Source organism: Pithys albifrons, chromosome 2, assembly GCF_047495875.1.
Source record: "Pithys albifrons albifrons isolate INPA30051 chromosome 2, PitAlb_v1, whole genome shotgun sequence".
Taxonomy (NCBI): Eukaryota; Metazoa; Chordata; class Aves; order Passeriformes; family Thamnophilidae; genus Pithys; species Pithys albifrons.
In genome coordinates this window covers 52839428-52863187 of record NC_092459.1, presented here as the reverse complement: position 1 = coordinate 52863187, position 23760 = coordinate 52839428, and the positions used below count along the sequence as shown (strand labels likewise).

The following is a 23760-nucleotide window of genomic DNA, read 5'->3' as shown; positions in this document are numbered from 1 at the left end:
TTTGTGGAGACATGAAAATGTCTGGTGAAATAACATAAATAAATTATTTTCTTAGAATCATTTTGTGGACTTCTGAAGTACACATAAGCACAAACATTTATGGTTATACAAACCCTAGTCAAGAAAATACTAGTCACTTTTATTTTAAAAATAAACTCACTGACTACACCAACAAAAAATTTCTTTCCTTTTTCTTTCCTTTCTTTTCTTTCTTTCTTTCTTTCTTTCTTTCTTTCTTTCTTTCTTTCTTTCTTTCTTTCTTTCTTTCTTTCTTTCTTTCTTTCTTTCTTTCTTTCTTTCTTTTCTTCTTTCTTTCTCTTTCTTTCCCTTCCTTCCTTCCTCCCTCCCTCCCTCCCTCCCTCCCTCCCTCCCTTCCTTCCTTCCTTCCTTCCTTCCTTCCTTCCTTCCTTCCTTCCTTCCTTCCTTCCTTCCTTCCTTCCTTCCTTCCTTCCTTCCTTCCTTCCTTCCTTCCTTCCTTCCTTCCTTCCTTCCTTCCTTCCTTCCTTCCTTCCTTCCTTCCTTCCTTCCTTCCTTCCTTCCTTCCTTCCTTCCTTCCTTCCCACCTTCCCTCCTTCCTTCCCTCCTTCCTTCCCTCCTTCCTTCCCTCCTTCCCTCCTTCCCTCCTTCCCTCCTTCCTTCCCTCCTTCCTTCCCTCCTTCTGTCCTTCCTTCTGTCCATCCTCCTCTCTTTTTCTCTTTTATCCTTCTTGTCTTAAAAAAAAAATCATTGTACTTGTGAACCCACTTAAAGAAGACATAAAACTTTATAAGAAGCCTTTATCATCTGTTTTCTTTTAAAGTATAGCAGACCATTGCAATTTTGGAGAAAAATAAATCATGTTTGGGACTATTTTTCCACTAGCAAAACAATAATAAACAAGGCACTAAACAAAATGTTATGCTGCAGCCACTGTCTGAAGTGTGTTGCAGCAAGGCATGTTATGCTGAAAGGAAACTTGATCAGATTTGGTTCAGGGTGATGTCTTTCTTTAATCCACTGGAGAAGAGAACAAAGCTTAAATGATTTTTTAAAAATAACAAACAGACAATAATATCAGCGGTACTTCCCATTTAACTTTTGGTGGCTATTATTATGTATACTGTGTGCATACCCAAGAAAAAGAGACATTTTCTCCATTTCCTTGGTTTCATCTTTTGAAACATGCCTCCACCAAAAAGCAGATTTCAATTTCCTTCAGGGACCACAAAATACCCAGCTCTTTTCCTCTCCCTCACTGTGGTTCCAAGTTTATTTTTCAGTTGTGGTAAGCGCTTTGCACCCTATTTATCTGCATGTTGTTTGTTTTAGGAGTGAAACATAGAACATATAGTCGTCTACCAGGGGAAAGACTAATAAGCAAAAGACTGTACAGAAATAGTTTAAGGAAATTGTTATGGGTAACCATACTTGTTTTATCAGAAAGTCTACTAGAATTTCTAGACCATAGCTGAGGAGCTGCTTTGGCAAGAAATATGTGACTGAGCTACACCCAGGCAGAGTCAGCACTGAAGCTGGGCTGCCCTTGGCTTTATTTGTAACCCCAGGCAAGTCAACTCCCTTTACAGAAGCTTTGTCCTCATAAGGGCCATTTGCTGTATAATTTCTGCCCTTGCTTCTTTCAGTGGCCTTACACACATGTACAGTGTTCTTGCAGTTTTTTATATTGCTGCAGTGGCAAATAATTGACATTGACAGGTGGTGAAAGCATAAAGTCTCATGGAAAGTAGGCAAGTTGTTCTAAGAGACTCCCTATTTCTGTGAGTTGTTTGTGTGATGATTCTACTTCCAGGAATTTCAATAACTTCCATACATTTCTAATTGATTTGCAGGTCTGTCAGCCTAAATAGGATTTGGCATTCTTTTGGAGGACATCAGAGAGATGGTGGTGGAAGTGATCACTGCACAGAGAGAGGTAGAGGTTTGTTATCTTTTAGTCTATGGATTCTGAGGCAGAGAGAGAAAATAATAGTTAAATCAACATAAAAATGTTTGTTAAATATATTTGTATACACATGCCTGTTTTCCACATTAGTCTCAGCAGTTCGAAAGAGAGACTTTTAATTCATTATGTGTATTTATTTGTTGGGAACACCTCTTTAGTGCAAACAGTCCATAAAAGAGTTGAGTGGGAAGACCTAGAAGATTCCTAGAAAGCAGGAAAAAAAAAGAAAAATTCTGATACTTCCATGTAAAACTCATAAGAAAAAAATGTGTATGTTTGTTGGTTGCAAGTAGAAAACATGTTTTTCTTGTTTCTTGATTTGTCAGGTTTGCTTTATACATTTTTGCTTTGAATTTGCTCCTTCAGATTCTGGTTTTTATTTTCCATGTAAACATTGGCAAATTTTGCAGCTATAGTGATTCTGATCCCAGTTTTTCTACAGTATCAGTCCTCTATCTCCTGATAATATCGTGCTGAATCAGAATAAATAAAATAAAATGCATTTTTCTTCCTGAAAAAGCTTTCTTGCTTCTATTTCCAGAAGTTGTGCCTTATCTTTCTGTTGAAGTCATCTTTCACCCTTATATTTTCTGTTGTTCCTTACTTATTTTATCTGTGTGGCAATGGATCCTTTGCTTTCTACAGCTGCCCATGCATGTACTAACCTCATACAGAGCTGCATCAGGCAGCATCACCAGCAGGTCAGGGGAGGTGATTCTTCATCTCTGCTCAGCACTATTTTTTTTAATATCTAGTTTCATATCAGAGGCAGTTTAGGAAAGTTTCCTGCTAAATTGTGACACATCATCATTAACGTTAAAACTGAACACCCTTTTTTCTTTCACTTTGGTTATGTAAACTTGGGCCTCTGTAGTTCTTAGGCATCATATAAAAAAATTCCCTGTCAATGTGAAGTTTAACTGAACCATTTAGAACAGTGACTCTTGCAAGATTCCAGCTTACTGAGTCTTCCCCCAGCTTTCCTAGGTGCTGAGCCCAGAGCACTCATCAGCAGGCAGCAGTCATGCTGTAGAGCTCACCTCAGGTGGGAGCTGATTTCCAGCAACCTGCTCAGGCTCAGGTGCAGGGTTTGTGCAGAGGGCTTGGCAGAATCACTACACTTCCCTTCAGAAGAATTTAGCAGGAGGGGATAGCAGAACCATTGCTGACTTGCCCTGAAATGAGTTCCCCAGGGCAGAGGGATCTACAGGGAGCAGCTGCTGATGCCAGGCACAATGAGGCTGTCCTGTGCTATGCTGTAACGCTGCATGAAATGGCAACTTGGGTTTAAAATAGCATAGCTTTGTGTTTTCATCTAGGCTTTATTTACATACAACCCCCCAACTCATTCTAAGACCAGTTGTGACATAAACTGGGGCTTTCCTGCACAGGAAAATGGCACATGACTTCCAGCAGGGAACCCATCAGCTGCTACCAACTCTGCATTAAGCAAAAATGCTGAATAATGTAAGTACTGTGGATGTTGACAGGTCAATGAAAGCAAGTGGTCTAAAACCTAATGAGCCCAAAGAGACCTGCAGCTTTAGCTGGAAGTGCCTGCAAGCGGGAAGATCTTCAACAGTCATGATGAGGATGTATTTTAGTCAGCTATTTTCACAGTGCAGTGGTTACTGTGCACACATCTGAAAAGAGTACAGCCATTTAAACAGCTTTTTAATGAACACATAATACTATATCTTAGAAGTCTTTTGTTTATATAGAGACAACAACTAGTGAGTTCTGGACCTTAGCTGCAGGGTGCTATACCCATTTTTTGATGTTTGGACAGTATTCTGCTGCCTGTCACACTGCCTGAATGAAGAAAACTTGAGTAATGACTCTGATACCAAGTCAAATTTGTAGCAAGGAGGGGGGTCTCATGTCTCCAGTTAATGGGAGTGGTAGCCCTGGGAGAAAAAGTAATTTCCATCTCCTAGGAATCCTAACTTCATGCCAATGCTTGCTCTGCAAGACCAGCATTGTCTGATTCTAATCAGAGACCAACGCAGAGTCTCCCTTGTTCATGCTCAGCTCCATTTATCCAGCAGCTCTCTTAAAACAGCTAATAGTGTCAATAGCATGTGCTGTTAACATGAAATCTTTTCCTGCACAAAGGCCATGTGTAGGGTGTACATTTGGAACAGACTTTTTGCCTAAAGGATCCCAGACCTCTCTTGTGGACATCCAGTGCTTCCTACCATGACAATAGCAGTCCCTAATTGTCATTCACAGATACTTAGCTCCTTTTGACATTGGTTCTTTGCTTCAGGACTCACCCTACAAGAGAATATAAGATGCCATGTGCTTCCCATGTGCTTCCCAACAGCATCAGGAAAAAATAGGGTGTATGATAAAGTTGTGACTTTCAGTACACTCCATATTACTTCTCTGACTTTATGGTCCTGGGACAAATTTTTCCTGAGAGCCTTTCAGTAAAGCAAGCAGACAATTTGTTGCAGTCAATAGAAAGTATTTTAGATTGAAACCTGCTGAGGGTACAGGGACAATCCCCTTGCCTGACTGGGAGAAAGCAGCTATTAAGCAGCAGTAGGAAAGAGTAAGAAGAGCCAAGTAATATGTGACTGCCAAGCATGATTAATTGTCATTTCTGTTTCTGGAGAGTCAGAGTAAATGTAATGTCAAGAGGGCAGTATATTATATCCCCTCTGTATAAACATTCTAGAACCAGTCCAGCAAAGGCCATTAGTATTCTATATCCCCTCTGTATAAAGAGAACAACTACCTAAAGTATAAAGCAGCAGCACCACGCTCAGTATCTCCTGCTGAAACTGAGAGAAAATTAGATTGTCCAACTTCTGTTACTTATTCTGGAATGTGGCCAAGATAACAAGTCTAGTCTCATTCTTGCCAAATCTATGTCACAGGGTACTCATGTGCTCAGCACCTTGGCAGCTACAATGTACACAGGTCCTGTTTAGATAATTCTTTTTATACAGATACTGTAGAAGGACCTGGCTTTTACATACAAAGTAATTGTGAACCAGAATGTACTAATTGCATGAATGCAGCAAAATATTTCTGGAAAATTGTTTTCCTTCTCCTTGCTAATCGGTTAAAATCACATGGGATAGCCAGGGTGTAGTACAGATGGAAACAATCAGGAAAATATTCACTTTCCATTAGGAGATTTACTTTTTTTCCCCTCAAAGCTTAGAGTTTGATTACTCTTATTTTGATGTTCTCCAATCTGTTACAGCAAAAGTTCATCCTCCTCTCCTAAGAACATCTTGATTACAAGTTTTGAGTTTGGGTTTAAATTCACTAAAACTGTTGATTTCCTTAGCGAGGAAACCCATGTCTTGCCCAAGGTGACTCTCCATAGACTTCCACTATAATCAGTGGAATGAAAGAAGCTCCTCCAAATGATTACTCACAGTTCCCACTTCAGGCTCCTGCTCTGAATCTGCAATGACACCAAAATTAGGTGTATAAGGTCAGGCCAAGTGATTTTTTTCCTTTGATTCTTTCTGATGACTAATGGGCTAGCTTGGGAGAGATTGGCTGAGGTATCTGTTTATTTTCAGAGATAACAGTTAATATCCAGATAAATGGTTTAGACATGTACAAATAAAGCAGAAAAGTATTGTTCCTAGTTGCCCATGCCTGCTTGTCCCCTACCTTATGTCAAGAAAAACTACCAAACAGCCACCACAAATCTCCCTGACTCTTCTTTGTACCACAAGGTTGTCCTCATCGTAACCCCCACACAGGGAGTCCAGCAGAAGGCATTTTGGGGCAAGCTGAGGAAACGACAAAATGCCTAAAGGAATTTTGTACACTGGTGATTTTGTAGAGGGTCATTCCAAAAGGAAAGCCTACAGGGCTTTTTGGTACTATACCAAGTTGATACCTATCAGTCCTTACAAAATTTTGTGTCATTAGCATTGGCACAAGGATATATATCCCTATTATCTTTAATAAAATCCAGTTTGGAGGACAAAGTACAGAAGGAAAAGCATGACAGATGTGAATCACCTCTATTAACTTGCAAAAGTCATGTACATGTGTCAAAACAGCATATTAAAATGGATTAGCCATTCATACAAATAAGAACAACATGTGCATTTGTTTCAGCTAGGATAAAAATCACAAAGACAATCAATTCTCATACAGCATATGTGAAAGAAAACTTGGCACCAAGGATGGCTTGCCCCAAGTGTTCAGATACATGTTTCAAGTATGCATATTATTTTATTCAGCTTTCAGGTTACCAGTTTGCTCCAGCAGGCTGTGAGAAACCACAGCTTGAAGGGAGAAATAATGACTTTACACTCCCAATGCATTCTCTAAAGTTAATATTTTTTGTCTTGTTTGAACATTTTTTCATGTGGATTTAAATCCTATTCATATAGCCATGCCAAATTGACTTTAAAAGGTACAGTACACCCAGGTTTTTGCATAATAAATTTGTATTTGGGCATTTTTTCCCCTGACTCTTTTTAACTATACTTTTTCCATATACAGGTGCCACTTAGCATGCACAGAGCACAGCTTTTACCAGTTGGACTCTCACCATTAGCCATGCATGACAACCATATTGACAGATGGACTATATTTATTTGACAGGTTATGGACAAAAGAAGGAGGTTACAACTTAGATGAACATGAATATTTTGTTATTAGCACATAATATCTCAAATATTTTCCCCCTTTACTGGAATTTTGTAAATAGGTCCAAGTCATGTTTCAGAGATGACAAGAAGCATCACTTTGCTCATTGGTTCTCACATGCAGCAGAATTTTTTTCCTAAGAGCACGCAGTCATGTCACATACAAAAAAAGCCAAAACCAAAACAAGGAAAAAACCCCAAGAAAACCCCAAAACTAACTAAATAAATAAATTAAAAAAAGCAAAAGCAAAAAAATCAAAATGGGGTAGGTAGAATCCCGGTAGAGTCCAGGATAGTATCCTTTGGTAAAGATGTAATGCCTTATCTCCAAAATCACTTTCATAAGCTCAGACTCCCTGCCATACAGCTTTCTGAAAAACAGTCAGATAAAAGCATTTTGGTTGTATAAAATCATAGTGGTCAATTCTCCCTTATTTCCTCTGACAGCTCAGCATATCCACACATTGTTTTCAAGCACAGAAATGTCACAGTTTCTCTTGTGAAGTAGAAGCACTTGCATTTTGGGCAAATTTTATCAACACAGAGCCCTGACAGCACAAACTGACTGCTGGTGGAGATAGCCCATGCAGGAAGGCAAAAGGGGAGTCTCAGGGGTCACTGGTGGACTTTGTTAAGTGTTGACTTTATTCAGTCCAAGGTAAATTGAGGGAATGCTGTGCTAGGTATCATGCTGTGGCCATGCACACAGATTGCTGCCTGCTGCTACTGAGCCAAATTAGCTTTGCTGCTGGTATCAATAGCAAGGTATTTGATTCTCAGGCACCTGTCTGATAATTCACTTGAAATCTTTTGTTTTCAATTGTCTCTTCTCAAATATACTGAAGTTGGTCACTTTCAAGTTTCTCCTTATATGCCAGAAATCAAATGAATTAAAAGCAACCTCATCCATCCCTAAGCTTCTTTGCATTCCCATCATTCAAGGGTGGAAAGAATTTTCTATTTTAATTAACTGGAGAATAAAAATTAGTATTCAGCTGAGATGTAGGGTCTTCTTTATCCTGTAGAATCAAGTCTCCCGCAAAAATAGATGTTTTGCTGCAAATGCCTCCTCAGATGAAATCAAAAGACTGTGATCACGCATGTCAAGATCGCTGGAGATTAATGTTTCATTAAATCCTTGTGGTTGAAAAGAAGCCACAACAGTCAAGCCCCTTCTCCCCAGATACCCTCTACACTTCACTGCCCTCCAATTTCTCCCTTCTTTCTCATATTTCATGAAGTGAGTGCATATGTGTGTATGCATACACATATGTGGGAGGGTGATAATCTGTGCTCTCATTATGCTCTGTTTCCTCTGGTAATGCCTGCTTTCTTCCCTGCTGCTTGTGCTGCTGTGCATGCCAGCAATATTTATGCACACTCAGTGAATTATGTGGAGTCACCTCAGAAGCCAAAGGAGGAGGTGACAATTGCTGGACAACTTTCTCTGCCTGACAGCATATGTAGAAAGAGTCCAGCCAGATGGACTTCTTTCTGTGCTAAGGGGGCTAGCAGATCATTTTTGCAATTTGTTGGCTTCAAAGCTCCAAATTTTAATACCTCACTGACTAGAAAGCTATTGGGCACGAAATCATGAGAACATGAGAACTGACCTTGGATAATGGTGTTTGTGCTTGCCCTTATTTTCCATCTCCTTCAGCAGGCCAAGAATATGTTTAAGATTGAAAGGAGAGGTATAATAATGCTGAGAACTTATAAGCTGGCAATGCAGTGTAGTTTATAGAGTCAAGCAAAAACCATTCAAGTTTCTGAAAATCCCTATAACAAGTACAATTTTAGCTGACGTTTTGAATTCCTCTTGTCCCTTCAGAGAAAGCTCAGCTGGTAATAAACAGTGATGGAAACAGAAGTGGACTTCAATTTGCACCTTCAGTTCAGGTGAAAGCATAAGGGCAAGGAAAGGCAAAAAAGGGCAAATATTGCTGCTACATCAGCCATAGTTACAATTCTCTGGTGTCAGCTTCAGATATTGTCACATTTTTCAGGATCTGGAATTTTTTTTAACTCTTACAAGAATTTAAGGTTATTTATTTTACCTAAAGCAAGATGTGCTGGGGGCAAGAGGAAGGGGCTGTCATTCTACTAGAAACCAGTGTGGGAGAAGACTGCTTGTTCATGTACTTGCCAGTGAGTTTCCTATCAAAGGCACATGTCTTCCTCTAAAGACCATTCATTTCTCAGAGGAGTGATGTTCTTGGGTTGGATACTCACATATGATAGGCTGTACTGAGTCTCTGAGGTCTTGTCCTCTCCAGGTAAAGAAAAGGTTGGTCCTCTGGGCATGTTTGCTCAGGGCTCCCAGCCTGAGCTGAAGCACCCCTAGGGAGCTAACCTCCATGCTGGCCAACAGGTCTCCACAGACTCACAACTAGCACTATTAGTAATGGTGCTTAAGCTGTGCATTGCCAAAAGGTCCTCAGCACAAACCCTAATGTCACCCCACAAAGTATCAGAGATGCTACAAGCTCCATCCTGGGCTGCTCTTGCACACTTTTGAGCACCCTTAGTTGGTGTAAAAACACCAGCAGAGATATTTTGCACTCCAACTGCCTTTGCAGAGAAATTAGAAGGCAATTGTTCTCCTCAAACCTTGGGGAATAGTATTTTTCCATTACAATCATTATAAAGCCAATGACCTAAATTTAATGGTGCTTTCACAGTGGATGCATAAGCAGCTCTCTAGTATCGTCTTGTTTGTGGAAAAGACGCCACATTTTGAACCAGCAGGTCTTAGTACAGACCTTTTGGGTAATCAAAGGATATGTGATATACAAATGATATTTCCTTTGGTAGAAATGTCCTGGTGCCTTTAAGAGAGCCAGAAGAAGTTATTTTTAATTCATGCATTTGGCCAAATACCAAATCTTGTGAGCCAGATAGTTTAAAGGAGTTCCGTATGAACATTTGACATGTAATGTGATTATTCAAGTGCTTAAGCTGGGACATGCTTCAACATTTTCCTGAGTTTAATGTCATAGTTCCTATGTCGCCTCCTGCTATGGAAAACATAAACTCTGTGTTGCTCAGATCAGGCTGAAGTTTCTCAAGTGTGGGATGGCACAGATGTGAATTCCTCTTTGCCTGATCTGTAAGTGAGCTGTAAGCACAGGGGTTCTCCACATGTTGTTGATGTGTATCGTTTAGGGCAAGGAGCGTATTTCTGTTTATCTCTTACCTTGCAAAACATCTCATTTCCCTGATGTTATGATGTTATAACTACTCATCACATTTGTCCCAGAATTACTTGTAAATAAATGTATAATCTTATTTTTTTTCTATGTAGGCACAGTTTCATGTCTGCAATATGAAGATTTTTTATAGAATGGGAAATCTTAAAACAATCCGATGACAGAAAGTGAAAAACAGAGAGATAAATAATATAAGAAAGCATGGTACTGTAAAGTAAACTGTTTTTTGAGGTAACTGTGCTCCCTGTAGTAAAATAAAAGCCACAGTTCTTTACCTCTGACAAGCTGGAGGACATTTCTTTTTGTATATGAGATTCCACTTTCTCTTTTATTATTCTTCTTTCAAAAGGAGCCACAACAAAATAAAAAATGCACAGAAACAAAAGACTTGGATATAAATAAAGATGAGGTACAACAGATCTGAGATACATTATCTTTTAGATATAAAAAAGCGACAACCACAAAAAACCCAACTCACAAAACTTCACAGTATCATGCTAATGAATGGAAGTTCTACTCTATGATCTTTTGCAAGATGCTTCCTAAAACCTACATGGAGCTCAAATGAAGTCATGTTGAGTACTTGCTTGGTACTTGTAAACCCAGGTAACCCTTGTAGATCCAGGTAACTTGGCCTAAGAGGGCTTCAAAATGCCTTTTTGAGTATGTCTTTTCAGTGTTAATTTAGAAATAGAAGGCATTACTTTTCTAAGACAATTAAACTTTTCCAAAACAAGCAAAATTTTACTGCTCCAAGAATTAATTACTTGTTAACCATTCCACAGGAATCAAAAACGGTAAGTAGGTGTAGTAAGAAATCCTACAGGTTTTGTCTATTCACATAAGGTTATTTGGGTATATGGATGCAAACCCATCTTTTTAATCTCCCCTGGGTACGATGGACATGACAGACAATTCTTAGAACAGCAGGTACATGCAGCTACTCCGGTGAATTTCTGCAACTATCACATAGAGGCTATTTCTGTTTCTTGCCAATTCTTTCATTAAACACCTCCTCCAGCATTCACACACATGCCTCACACCTTCCAGACCCATAGCCATAACCACATATATACATACAGATGTAGTCTCAAAGAATTTACAGCCCACTATTCATTACCAATACCTAACTCACTCTAGCTGGAAAAGTCATTATTACATATAGAAGGCTCAACTAGACTGACCAAGAGGTGATTTATTAGCCCCATATTTAAATTTAATCCTCATAATCTAGGAAAGAAATATTGTCATGCTTTGCAATGAAGTTATTCTGGATTTCTCTGAGAATAATTTTAGCTTTGCAACATACCTGTCTGCAGAGAAACACTGCTTCTGAAAGTATGGAGACTGGCATTTTGAACTCTGGGCATAATTTCTTTTGCCATAGATTGTCCAACAATTGCATGTATTCAATGCCAGGCATAGTATTCCTGCATTCTCTATGGATCCTACAAGGAATATTTCTTTTAGGCACCTATGGTTATGCTGACCTCAACTAAAGTCAGATGAAGTTAAATTTATTCTGAAAAACTATTCAGGTACTGCCTGGGCTTTTCATGAAACCTAGTGCTACAGCTAGAGAAACAGGTCAACTGCTTCATATTTCAGAAAACCTCAGAAATAAATTCTGCAGAGCTTTCTGGAAGTCTTCTTAGTTTTGAAGACAATGGGTACTTGGATGTTTGATATTTTAGAGCAAGTGGAGACAGGTCAGCTCAATGGAACCTTTCCAAGAAGCCTAACTATAGCCTTCAAGAACATTGAGGCAAAGTCAGGGGCATCAAAGTCATAATCAGTGAGACAGACCATAATGACATCCTCAGTCTGTAGTGTTGGAGTCCCCATCACATGGTGCAGGAGCATGTCCCCACAGTAAAAAACAGGAAAGACAGGGAAGGGGCCAAGCCCTCATAGCCTGCCTTTAGCAAATCTCCTCTTGTTTCAGACACATCCAATCACATTTTGATAACAACTTCTATGCCATGTATCTTCCAGTAGCCTAGCTCAAAGCAACCTATCTGTATGAAAATGTTTCCTAGCCCTAACCTGGTGGAAAGGCTGGAAAAGTGTTACTGGGCAGCCACTGCAACAGTGATTTTATGTCCAGGTTATTCTCCTGCTGAGGCAGGGGCAGGACTCAGCCTGTGGGCTGCTGTCATCCAACCCCTCCACGAGCCTCTTTCTGCTTTAGCCCATACCCCTAAATGCAGCCATAAGGCTCTGGAGCATGGCTTTCAGCAGTGCCAACACACTTCATCTGGATTCAGCACTGCTTGTCTTTGACTTATTTTGATCTGAGTGTTCTCCTGCCCTGCTTCTGGACTGTGACCACAGCTTCATGGGTTGTCCCACAATGATTGCTTAAAATGGATGGAGGCAGGTGGAATAAGTCTAGATACTAAAAAAACTCCACCAAAACAACAGTCGGAAAAGCCTTCCCTTTAATTTATTTCAGTAAAATTTGAAACTGCCAAATGCATCTTCTCTTTCCTGAAGTGATAATCATGTCCCCCTTCCTGCATGACCCAGCTGTAACCCTGGGAGGAGGAAGTAATTTATTTCTAGTCCTGTTGTTTTAAATGTGTCTCAAATTTTACATTGTCATCTGAGGTCACCCAAGATGATGTTTTTTACTTGCCTGTCTGCTCGTCGGTCTCCAGGCACCCAGGAAGGGGAGCTGGGGACTGGGTAGCCACAGCGCCGGCCCTGCACAAAGGGCTGACATGGGAGCACAAGTGAAGCTTATTTGTTTCACACAATTTCCCCAGTGCCCATGCTGACAGACAGACAGCCTCCTACCAGTCCCCGTGGGGCACAGAGCAACCCTGGCACTGCAGGCATGCAGCTGGGAGGATGCCAGTGTTCTGCATCTCCTACCTGTTGCCTTAGAAACAAACAGACATAGGGCTGTTTTCTTTCATCCTTTCTTTTTCTTTTTGTTTTTCCTTCATTTTGCTGCTCAGATAACGTTCTGTGTGCCAAGTTTCAAGGTGGGAGGGAATAGTGAGGAGGAAAGAAAGAAAGGAGAGAGAGAGACGGGAATGAGAATATCAAGACCAGGAAACATATTTTGAGATTAAATATGAAAGCAAGACGCATTGAGGCAGCTACTGGGCTCGTCCCTGACTGTTGCCCTTGTGTGGCGTGCGGCAGGAGGTCACACTGCCACACTGAGAGCAGTTGTAGGAACCAGCTGTGACATCTGGCTTACATTGAGGGATCTGAACACTGGAACCGGACTATGTTTGTTTTCTCTTGCTTGAGCATGAATCAAAGTATTAATTAAAGAAAGCTCAGAGATGCTTTCGGGGAGACTGCCCAGGGGTCAGTGTGCAGAGGGTCCTTTTCCAGGGATATGAGCTGATCATGATCCAACCCTCTCCCTGAGGTGACTGGTGCATTTTTGGGGTGAGAGGGGAGTTTCAGAGACTAAAGCAACAGGGATAGATGATACTCAGAAAGACCTTATAACTGCCTTTGCATATGTGGACAGCCAGACCCCAAAGAATAACCACTGTCCCCAAGGATCCCAATGCCTCCTGCATGCCTCCTCTTCTTGCCAGCAGTTATTCCCATGACTGATCAGCCTCACTGCCCTTCTCCTTGCAAAATCATCTGATCCTTCCTGTGGTTTCTTCTTCATTTAAAGCCACTCCTAGGGCTCTCCTCTTCCCATTCCCAACAAGGACCACCAGAGCTATGCCCTCTGACACCACTTGCTTCAGCTCTGTTCCTTCTTAGCTACTACTCTGAGCTATTAGTTCTCCAGCTTTTATACTAGATAATATTTCCCTGCCCCCCCTCAAATAATTGTTTTTCAGACTGTTAGTAATCTGTTAAGATAGTTTCTGAAAGAGAACAACCCTATCCCTACTTCTGAGTGGTGAGTACCACCATAATAACGTATTTCAAACACATCAAATCTGTAGAAACCCCTTAAGTCTGTTCCCAATCCCCGTTAAAATTGCAGCAGCAGTACATTTCTCCAGGGCTACGCTGGTTTGGAAAAACACCTGGCACACATCATATGACTTCAATGAAAAGCACACCCTGTACAGCTGCAGCTTAGGCAACATATCTCAGAGTCACAGTCAATCCATGGCAACAATTGAAAAACAGAAATCCAAAGTAGAGGAGTAGGAGAGTGGGATCCCTTTGTACAAAGAATGGTATTAAAGGGCATTAGTGTGTTGGATACAGCTGAGACTTCTAGAGTGGCTGCTGGCTCATGGCCACCCATGTGCCCTATAAATCTATTTTTTGTTTTTATGTGTAAATGATGTAATGCCAGCAAGCTTCCTCAGTCAGGGTTCATTTTTTAATTTCTCAGGTGGCTGAAGTCATAGGCTTTGTGGCGTCTATGACCACCCACGATGCACTCTCACTGCCCAGAAACGAACTTCCTCTTAGACCTTGTATTCTAATTGGCATCTGCAGAATTAAATGTCCACTGACCACTCTGTGTCATGGGAACACTTTGGAAAGCATCTCTGGAATGATAAAACCATTTTGATCCCAAAATAATGTGTGTGCTTAAACTAAGGCCTTTTCTAAAAGAAAGAAGACAATAAAAGCAAAGTTTGGATATGACGCCATGTTAAGAAAAACCCTGTTTTCATGAACAATATCTACTTGGAAAATAACACTCACCAAGCAAGATAAAATCCTTACTTTACCTAATATAATATTCCACTGTCAGAATTTCATCCAGGATTTTATTTACTAAATGGGAGTGCATCTTTACTAATGTCACCAGGCTCCTAAGTCATTCCTAGGGGTGGTTATCACCAGTGGAACAATGAGGATTTATCTGTTTCCTTTGCCTTACCTATTAGTGATAAACATATATCATGTTTTCTTTTAGTCTTGCTAAACTCATATTCTTGCTGTTGTTTTACCTAAATGTTTATATATCGAAAAAGTTAATCATGCATAAAAACAGTTTCCTGGGCACAGAGGCTTTCCTACACTGATTCAGGCCCTGAGAAATTAGCCTTCTCCATAATACTGTCTAGTGTCATGGTACCAAACCCAGTGGTTTTCTGATAATATCTGCAATCATTCACTTTTTGGCAAACTGAAATATTATGCCTTATTAACACATAAAATAAATTGAATGAAGAGGTGCAGAGGTCAAATTATTACCATATAAACACCGACCAACATTCTTTAAACTGTGTAAATTCTTGAAGTCTGAAAGAATAATTTTCAAAAATCACAGGTATTTGCATGAACCTAGAACAAGCATCTCAAAAAAAATTAGATGGGTATGGTCCAAAGCACACTGAAATCTATAAAAATCAACTGCATCCCAAAGACTTTGAGTAAACTTCCTCACTGCCAGTGTTAGGACTGTGACTGAAGAAAAAAAATACAAATGACAGCAGTAGATAAAAGCATGTAAAAACAAGCAAATATATTTGCAAATATTTTATATGCTTGCAGCCAAGTTCATCAATTATGCCCATCTGTAAGAAGGGTCAGAAAGAGGATCTGGGGAACTACAGGTCTGTCAGACTGAACTCAGTACCAGGGAAGGTCATGGAGCAGATAATCTTGAGTGCCATCATGTGGCACGTGCAGGACAACCAGGGGATCAGGCCCAGCCAGGATAAGTTTCTGAAAGTCAGGTCTCGCTTGACCAACTTGATCTCTTTCTGTGACAAAGTGGCTGAGGATGTATTTACATGGACTTTAGTAAAGCCTTTGACAATATTTCCCACAACATTCTCCTAGGGAGACTTTGCTCATGGTCAGGAGCATGATTTATATGGCTGAGCCCAGAGAATCTGGATAAGGGAATTGAGTTCACCCTCAGCAAGTTGACAGATGACACCAGTTTGGTTGGGAGTGTTGATCTGCTGGACAGCAGGAAGGGTCTGCAGAGGAGTCTGGGCTGACTGGATTGATGGGCTGATTCTCTGACCCTGGGGATTTTTAAGGTGAGACTGGACGTGGCACTTAGTGCCACGATTTAGTAATCAAAGTGGGGTTGGATTAAGGGTTGGACTTGATGGTCTCAGAGGTGTCTTCCGACCCAACTGATTCTATGATTCTATGACCAGTTGTACAAGGTTCAACAAGGTCAGGTGCTGGGTCCTGCATTTGGGTCACAACAACCTCATGCAGTGCTACAGCCTGGGAAGAGTGGCTGGAAAGCTGCTGGGTAGAAAAGGACCTGGGGCTGTTGGTTAACAGCAGCTGAATATGATCTAGCACTGTGCCCAGGGCAAGAAGCCAAGAAGGCCAGTGGCATCCTGGCTTGTGTCAGAAATAATGTGGCCAGAAGGACCAGGGCAGTGACCGTCCCCCAGTCCTCAGTTCTGGTGAGGCCACACCCTGAACCCTGTGTTGAATTTTCAACCTTTCTTTACAAGAAAGACTTTGAGACACTGTATTGAGTCCAGAGAAGGGCAACCAAGCTGGTGACGGATCTGGAGCACTTATGAGGATCAGCAGAGAGAGCTGGAGGTATTTAGCCTGAAAGAAAAGGAGGTTCAGGGGAGACCTTATTGCTCTTTACGACTCTCTGAAAGGTCATAGCAAGGTGGGCGTTGGCCTCTTCTTCCAAATAACAAACAACACAAGAGGAAATGGTCTTCAGTTGCACCAGGGGATGTTTAGACTGCATATTAGAAGAAATTTATTGATCAAAGGAGGTGTCAAGCATTGGGACAAGATGCCCAGGGAAGTGGTGGAGTCAGCATCCCAGAAGGTATTTAAAAGACATGTACATGTGGCTCTTAGGCACATGACTTAATTATGGAGTTGGCAGTACTGGGTTCATAATCTTAGAGGTCTTTTCCAGCCTAAACAGTTCTATGATTCTATGATTCCTTCTTCAACAACAATAACGTCATATACAAGAATCTTCAGAGAATAGTTACTTAATTTGAGTCTATAAGCATCATAATATTAAAAGAACAAGAAACACACCATTTTCACACAGAAGAAAATCTGATTAAGAGATTCTTTAATCTACAAGGTTATGAATGACTAAAACACGTTGTTTATTTTCTGCAAGAATTTCAGCAAAAAATAGTACCATGAGAAAAATGGATGTTCATGCTGTAGACAATACAAGTGGCTCCTGCCTTTTCTTACAGTGAAAATGCTCAAAGAATATTTTTGGACAGGATGTTTCCAGCAAAAAATCTCAAAACAACTTTTTACTTTCTGTCTGTTGAATATAAAACAGAAATAAAAGGTGGCAATGAGAAAAAAACTCTCAAGGAATTTTTTTGTCCTCAACAGCAACTTTTTACTCAGAATTTTAGCTGTGGAAGAAGAGGCAAAAAAAAAGGTTTGTTGGGCATGTGAAGCTAGTCAAGCGATTTGCTTCCAAATATTTCTTTATGTATTTTTAATCAGTCTTATCTACACTGGATGTCTGTTGTCCAGGGTTTCCTCACTGTAAACCTGTTCCCCTGCACCTTCCATCTGATTTTGATGTCTTTGGCTTATCTGAGGACCTATATTCCTTACACACCTTTTCTTTAAACAATCCCCCCCAGTGGTCTGGACTCTACCTTCTCCTTTGTTTTCCCCACCAAGAATTTTGCCTAGCTAGAGCACTGCACCAGACACAGACAGTCCATTGCCATACACAGGTTTCATGAACGAAGCTCACAGGATCCAGCCTGATTCTCAGCTTTCAGAGGCACTGCCTCCCAGGCATACCATACCATCTTCCATAAGTCTTCTCACTGTGTTTAGAGAAGGGCTCCAAAGCTACAGGACAGATCACAGGGGACTGAGCGATGTACCAAACCAAACTAAATTTGGCAGTCCTAAGTTCCAAATATTACAAAAGTGATACCACTTCCACAGAGGGTATGAGCAAGGACTTTGAACTGAGACAAGTGCTCTACAGGAGGGCAGGTGCTTAGGGACATCCTCCCTGTGTCCAGCCGTTCGGGTTCAATGGCAACACTTGGCCAGCTGGAAAAGTCACCTTACTTTGCAGACCTGCAGCTGACATCCAGAAAGCTGCACTGTGATGACAGCCAGGCTCAAACCCTCCCCTACACACACACAAGGTCTGTTGCTTCCCAAGTCTCTAGATGTCAGCCTGGGCCTCAAGGGTTGCATCGTGGAGGCCAAAAAATAAACAGCCAAGCTTCGCAGGCTGCTGCTGGGCACCCTGCATTCCCATGAGAAACTCACAAAGTCAGATAGACTGCGTCACAGCAGCCTGCAAACTGGAGGCCTGGATGGTTTAAAAATACTGCCTGCTGCAGATTTCCCAGGCCATATATAGTTCACACATCTCATGGTAACAGGAAGGAGCTGCAAAGACAGACAGAGACAGAGAAGGAAGAAAGTAATGAGAGATGCGACTGCCAGTGTGCAACAAAAACAGGTTAAAAATAGCCTGAGCTGCAACAGCTCCCTGCTATCTGGGGAGTGTGGGGGCCACTGGTCCTCCCTGGCCTCTCTGTTCCCTCTCTCAGATGTCTATTTTCTTCCAGGAGGAAAGGGCGGGAAGGAAACTTTCGGTTCCTGTAGGCAGAAGAGAAAATGACAGACCTATTTGTTTTGATACTGGGCAGGATCCCTGAGGCGTGCACGGACACCTGGGCAGTGCTGCAGGACCCCTTACCCGAGGAGCAGGCTGAGGGCATACAGAGAGCACAGGCTTGAAATGCCGCACTCGCATCCCCCAGCAGTGGCAGGCTGAGGGATGTGGTGCCACACTGCCAGGAGAGGAACACGCTCATCTTCCTCCCACCTTGTGCACACAGAGTCCTGATCTGGAGGCAAAGTCAAGCTGTCCAACCCTACTCTGGTAAAATAAAGAATAAACAAAAAACACTTGTTCTACTCATCACCTCTTCTCTCCAACAGCCCAGCCTCCCCAAAGCCATTGCAAAGGGAAAGAAGCCACATGCCAGATGAGGTTATCTCTCTGTAAGGATCTTCTCTACCACTTTCACCTGGCCCAGTCCCTTGAAGATGTGTGCCATCAGGTCAGCGTGTGTGACCCTAGCCTCCTGAAATATCCTTGCTTGTCAGGATTTCCAGCATCCAGGTGACCACTGCCTGACCTGTGGCTTGGGCAGAAAGAAAAGTATCTTGGTGTGTCTCCAGAGGCCAGGCAATTCCTCACGGGGCCAATTTTAATTAGTGGACTGGAGTTTCTCTCTTTTATTCTTGGTCATTTGCATCATGCAGACCTGGCTGTCCCAGCTGCAAGCAACTTCTGTCAACTCCTAGATGCTGACACGAGGCACTGTGAGAGGTCCAAGCCAAAAACCCAGATTCCAAACATCCCTGAACTTTGAAGTTCAAATCAGAGCACACATCTTTAGTGAGAAGAGAAAAGCTGTAACATGATCCTAGCCCTGGGCAATGGAGGTAACACTCCAGTGTGGTCTGACGGTGACTTCCAGAATATGTGGTGTGGAGCAGAGTGGAGGAGGAGAGGGAAAAGCAAGGCATTTTTCATATGTTAAAAAAAAAGGCACTTTAGGGGGAACTGGGTGTCTGCTGTTTGTGGTGGGAGGGTGAAAAAGGTTGTTGACAGAGTAAAGGAGGTTAAGAGAGGTGGATGAACTCTGAATGGAACAAAGAGTGATACCAAAGAGCCCTGCAGGCTGTCAGAGAGGTGTTGCAAAGGAGCAGGAAGATCAAGAATGCATTCAGGGAGAAATCCATCATAGCACACCTGCATGTCTATGAGATCTTGAGACTACAGAGGCATTCAAGATCACACTTTCTTCGGTGCTTTCTGCTTGCCTTTCATATGGATCACTATCCCCCTACTGCCTCAGGTCCAGTTCTGTTTGCAGGGGAAAAAAGTCTTCAGTGAGAAGGGCAGTCCTGGGCATTGGCTGTGCCAGTGTGGGAGACTGAGCAGCATCAGGCCCTCTGCTTACTGTCAGCAGCACCCTTACCAGCATTTCCAACTAGTGGGGCAGTCTGGAATTTTCCCTCTGGAGCATAAGAAGCTTCGTTCTGCTCCTCTAGATCTCCATTGGCTTTTGTCTCATCTCATCACTTACGCTTGCAAGAATAAAGGCTGGGCACTAACCACGTCAGGGTGTAGAAGCAGAGATGCCTTTTTAAATCTACAACAAAATATGGACTCTTTGATCTTTGTTCCCAGAAAGGCTCCCTGGATGGCTACAGAAAGGCAGCAAACAGCCTAACTGGGTTCCCCAAAGCCTAGATCAACGTGCTGAGTGTGATTACACATACCAATTTCTGTACACCACAGGAATAAGCTTTAGCCTGAATTTAGAGGGCTTCCATTTGCAGCATTGGGAAACCAGATTACATCAGATTACACAGGGTTGAGGTTTAAGGTCAGAGCAGTGCACAGCTTAATGTGATAGCAGCTCAGGTCATCCTTGCATGAAGGTGGGATGACAAACCCAAGTGTGACCATGCATGAGATGTGTATGCAAGGGTGATTGTGTGTGCCCCGTGTCCCTCTCATGGGCCAGAGGAATGAATTGTCTGGCAATGTCCAGCCTCCCTTTGTCCAGCTGATGGTGACTGGTTAGATGGCTTTTGTGTTATGCCATGCCACTGGGCATCAGGAGGAAAGGGTTCCTTCTGGGCTCTCGCTTTCTCAGTTAACGAATTCCACCACTGATTAACTGACAGTAACATGGAGCTATTCTTGGCCATAGGTGGATATTACTGAGGTCATACTGGTTGTGGGTAATATAATTTATTATCCTGGGAGGTACTTCAGGATACGGAATGAGAAGGCCACTTGAGAAGTGCCAAAGCAATAATCCAACTCAGGATTTTCCCAGAAAGGTAATATATTCCATACTTGCTATGCCTCTCAGAAATAAAGCATCAGAGTTGCATTGGCTCTGGTGGAATGCTGTAAAGATTTCCAAATACGCTGATGGAAACAGGACTCCTGTGCTCAAGAGATGGGTCCGTCTTTGGAGAAAAAGAAGCGCAAGGCATTTTTTTTTTCTTAGAGCAACTGTGAAGACAAAAATCCCACGCTGTGGAAAGGCACTCATCTGCCAAAGGGAAGCACTGTGCTTCAGGCAGGCAGGCAGCACAGCAGCACGGTCATGCCACCTGCCCTGTGTTAGGGCTGGAGCTGTACTCTAGGTGAACTCTGCCAAATTAGCTGTACATGATGTTGCATTCCCTGGTTTCTCAGAGGATCAAAGTAACTGGATCCAGTCCCAGTTTTCTATAGATAAGCAGGTCACAGGACTAGTTTGCACCTCTGTGCTGCTTGTAACACACTGTGTTACAGATTCCTCTGGATTTCCTTGTTCATGCCCATATGCACTAGATACTGCTAGTCACATTTTTTTCCCTTTAGTTCTCTGTGCTAATCTAGGGACCTGGGATGCTTCTACAGACTCTTACCAATACAGACACTCTGGCAGTGCTACATCTGATTATAAACTACTATCCCTTGTTCTTGCCTACATGCATTTTACATTTCCTTGTTTTATCTAAAACGCTCATTCTTTCCCTCACAAGGGTTCTCCCACCAGCACAGCAGCATGAGGGCAAGCACAGCAGCTCAGCGGCTTGGCTTGGATTAAACACTTGCTGAAGGGTGGAGAGAAGAAAGAAAGACAAGGCTATCTGGTTTGGTAAGCTATGAGGCATCCCTAAGGCCTAAGCAAAATGCATGTGAAGAATATGGAGGAGAGAGGTGACAGCAATAATTGGAAACCCATTTCACTTGTATAAAAGGGCTAATTAGTTGTTTACCTGCAGGCACATTGTGGGCTTCACAAAGGCACACACAAGTTACAGCGAATAGTTACTAGCAGAGTCTGGGAGACTCTCTCCATAATTCAAAGTTCTGATCAAACAGCAGCAGTGGGTGATTCAAAAGCAAAGAGTAGAATATGTATATATATATATTCTTCCTTAAAAAGATAATGTGATTTTGTGTCATAGGACTGGGTGATATATTGTAATTTTAACCACTGCTGTTTAAGCAACAGATACATATCCAATATGCAAGTAGTAGCTTTAGAGAAAGTAATTTTCTTTTTACCTGTGTAGTTTATCTGTTAGTAGAAGCAGACACATGTTGAAATTATGCAAGAATTTATGTCAAACTTGGCTCATAGGTTTGTATGAAAAAAATAGAAGTAAAATTGAGAAAAAATATTTTCAGAGAGATTTATTTAAATTTTGAATGATAGTGTTTTGACATGGTGTTCCTATTTTAATTTAAAAAAAAAATGAAAATAAATGCTTGGTTTGTCCAGGGTACTCTGTTGATTTGAAGATAAATAATTTTTTCTAGTTCTCACACACATTATAGCAGCAATTGATAGCAGGTCTTCCCAGTGTCCATCCTCCCCAGAATATAAAAAGATTCTAACAACTGAATGAGGAAGAAATTTAAACATAGGCATCCTATAAGCAAAGAAAAATACAGGGAAAGGCTTTGGATAAAGCATTTAAATGTTCTGTTTCATTTGTCAAAACCACATGGAGTACAATAATAGTACTAAATTAAACTTACCCAGCTCCAGTGGTATTGGAGGCATCCTGAATATTTTGGCCTGGGATTCTTATTTACAACATGTTTTTAGCATATCTGATATGGGAGCAGTGAATAACATTCCCTAAATAAAAGTGTTTTTCATAATTATTTTGATAGACTATTTTTGACAAGTTTGCTTGAAAATTATTTCCAATTAGTGTATTTTAAAAGTGACACATTTGTATCTTCTTGAGAAAAGTTCCATTCACAAAAATATTTAGTATTAAAAATTACACATAACCTCTTTACCAGAATATTTTTTGGCCAGGAGATTGTTTAAGACACTTTGTGAGTGTTGTTCAGCTGGTATCTCAGCTGTGTTCCTCATGGAATGTGACATTTTCTGTGCTCTGCTGAGTGGCTGAAAAACACCTGCAAACTAGGGTTTGGAGGCACTGCTTCCAGCTGCTTATTGAAAATCCCATTTCCATGTTTTTCAGGTCACAAAAGATCTGCTTTTCTTTTCCCCTCCTGAAATATTGCAGCCAAGAAGCCAACAGAAAGGTTTTCTGAAATGTTTACATGGAGAAAACAGGAAAAAAAAAAGAGCAGAATAACGTTCAAATCAACAGCAAGGAACTGTATTTGGTACAGCACAGCCTATTGCTCACAGCTGCATTCTGAGGTGAAGAAAACATTTTGCTGCATCTAAGGACTCTGAACGGGAATGGGTTTCCTGCAGGGAGGATGCACAGTGCTGTGCAAGCACTTCACAGCAGTGAAAAACGGGATTGAATAGCAGTTGCTCGCTGTAGAAAGTTTTCCCTTTTCACATGGCAAGTCACAAATTCAATGCAAAAAGTTGCATGAAATGGAGCTGTAACTTTATGCCTAAATCTGTAATTCAATTATAAATTGAGCATCTTGGCCATCAGCCACAATAAATAAAATATCCGATTAATATGTCTTAAAAAAAAGTTCATATTTCAAAAATTTAAAGGTAAAATCCAAGACAAACCTTAATTTCCTGGGCAATGACCACAAAAAACCTCACAAGACCCCAAATTCAAATACATGAAATATTATTGCCTCACAGTGCTTTAGTCTTCTAATTCAGACTAAAATAGCCTTGATGTAAAAACAGGGAAGGGTGAGAACAGCAATTTTTCCTCTGCCAATACACTGAGTTTTGCAGCTTTTGTTGAGGAAAACGCTTTTCTATTTCAGATTTGTATCTACTTAAGACAACTCACCTTATAACATAGCTGCTAGCAGCTCAGTTATGCAGGAACAGGAAATTGAAAAAATAAAAAGGAGGGGGGGGGAATAAATTGAAAAGAAATTAAAGAAAAATGAAAACTGAAATAGAAAAAAACCCCAAACTGAATAGGAAAAAAAAAGCAAATAAATCTTTGATCACGGAAAGTATGCTCTGTGAGAAAGGAAGGATTTGTCTCTCACCTTTCTGCACATGCTTATTATTATTATTTTTTAAATTTTTATACAAAAATAGTCACAAAAGAAAGTCAAAGAACAGTGACAATT

The 23760-nt window shown here is 41.2% G+C and overlaps 1 long non-coding RNA gene across 1 annotated transcript; it reads left to right on the top strand.

Annotated features, from left to right (window-relative positions):
- Window positions 1–1829: 1829 nt before the first annotated feature.
- Window positions 1830–22770, top strand: LOC139668346 (uncharacterized). The gene is made up of 3 exons (XR_011697036.1): window positions 1830–1912; window positions 21249–21364; window positions 22716–22770. It is a non-coding gene; the product is annotated as an uncharacterized lncRNA (long non-coding RNA).
- The last annotated feature ends 990 nt before the right edge of the window (window positions 22771–23760 follow it).